The sequence below is a fragment of the Schistocerca gregaria genome, unplaced genomic scaffold, assembly GCF_023897955.1.
Source record: "Schistocerca gregaria isolate iqSchGreg1 unplaced genomic scaffold, iqSchGreg1.2 ptg000169l, whole genome shotgun sequence".
In the NCBI taxonomy this organism is placed as follows: domain Eukaryota; kingdom Metazoa; phylum Arthropoda; class Insecta; order Orthoptera; family Acrididae; genus Schistocerca; species Schistocerca gregaria.
The window spans coordinates 16,982,444-16,984,163 of NW_026061724.1; the positions used below are offsets into that span (position 1 = coordinate 16,982,444).

General features: G+C 46.4%; 1 non-coding gene across 1 annotated transcript; it reads left to right on the plus strand.

Moving 5' to 3' along the window:
• Positions 1-1,356: 1,356 nt before the first annotated feature.
• Positions 1,357-1,428, plus strand: Trnai-aau (transfer RNA isoleucine (anticodon AAU)). Its single transcript has one exon. It is a non-coding gene; the product is annotated as a tRNA-Ile (tRNA).
• The last annotated feature ends 292 nt before the right edge of the window (positions 1,429-1,720 follow it).

The following is a 1,720-nucleotide window of genomic DNA, read 5'->3' on the forward strand; positions in this document are numbered from 1 at the left end:
TAAGAATTACTCTCAGATGCGATTAAGGCAAATGGCGCAGATAAAGCATTTGCCAAAGCGGTACAGCATAATGTGGGACGAGGCAGTCTGAATTACATTTTATAGATGTATTTCTCACATATCTCAGAGCCTCTCGCGATATTCGTCGTCGTCGTCGTCGTCGCCGCCGCCGCCGCTTCTGCAGAAGTAGCAAATGGCAATCGTAGCAAATGCAGCGAGGGTCGCCCTGCCTTCGATTCCGAATGCACAAAGTGTGTGGTCTTGTTTCACAGTCTATATTTGGTCGGTCTCGTCAGAGGTTGAATGTAACGAATGGGTGGGAAAGAGCAAGGGGCAGCGGCTGTGTAGAACGAAAACACAAATCCTCAGGGGTGTGAGCGTTTCGAGATGAGTCGTATACATGTAAATGTTGGTCGTCAGTGACCGTGTGGCCTAATGGATAAGGCGTCGGACTTCGGATCTGAAGATTACAGGTTCGAATGCTGTCACGCTTGTGTTTTTCCAGTTCTGAAAAAGAAACATAACGTTTTAATGTAGCAATTGAGCAGTACGAAACCGTCTGTATGTTGCTGTTGACCATTTTTTGCTTGGAGATGCTCTTGAGCTTGAAACACACACAACAAGACCGGTGTTAACTAGCGAAATGGTCGGCAGAGTGCCGACACAGCGAGTTTTGACTATCACCTGCACATCTAAAACAACGTCGGAAAGTAACTCGTTCGGCTTTTGAGTCACATAAAGTATGTGCGTTAATTTTGACGCCACTAGCTGTGCATGTTGTCATGCAATTTCTTTACCTCTCAGAAATGATTATGACATAAAAGTGAAGTACGTGACGAGTGTGACGTTAGGAAAACATTAGGCATCATGGAGAGATTCTGTATGGGACCACCCAACCCAAACGAGTACTGTGTGACGTGCTACCCGGCAGGTATTCACCGAGGTAGCCGGCTAGCTCAGTCGGTAGAGCGTCAGACTCTTAATCCCAGGGTCGTGGGTTCGAGCCAGACGCTGGGCGAAACGGAATTTTGTTCCGCTGCAGGTGTAAATTACCGTTTTTCTGATTAACGAGATTTAATGGAAATAGCAACTTTAAACTTTGCCTACGTCTCTGTCAGACGCAAGGAAGCTGTATTTGAAGGTGAAGGTGATTTTGTAGACATGTGTGAAAGACATGTTCTGAAATGCAAGTGTTGTTGATTGGAGAGCACATCGGTTACGTGTCAGATGTGTAGCCAAGCAGTAATTTGTCGCCATAGCTGCAAATATTAGCCGGTAATATGAAGTGTTGTCAGCTAAAGTCTGATGATGCAGACGACCGTAAGGACGAAGTACCCAAGAGTACCGCTAGGCCGCGCCTCTTTAGCTCAGTGGTAGAGCACTGGTCTAATAAACCAGGGGTCGTAAGTTCGATCCTCACAGGAGAAAGATGAATTTTGGAAATCAGTTGCGCGTCGTGGCCGTATAGCAAACAGTACCTGTGATGACGAACAATTAGCGACAGGCGTTTTTTTAAGAATTACTCTCAGATGCGATTAAGGCAAATGGCGCAGATAAAGCATTTGCCAAAGCGGTACAGCATAAGGTGGGACGAGGCAGTCTGAATTACATTTTATAGATGTATTTCTCACATATCTCAGAGTCTCTCGCGATATTCGTCGTCGTCGTCGTCGTCGTCGTCGTCGCCGCCGCCGCTTCTGCAGAAGTAGCAAATGGCAAT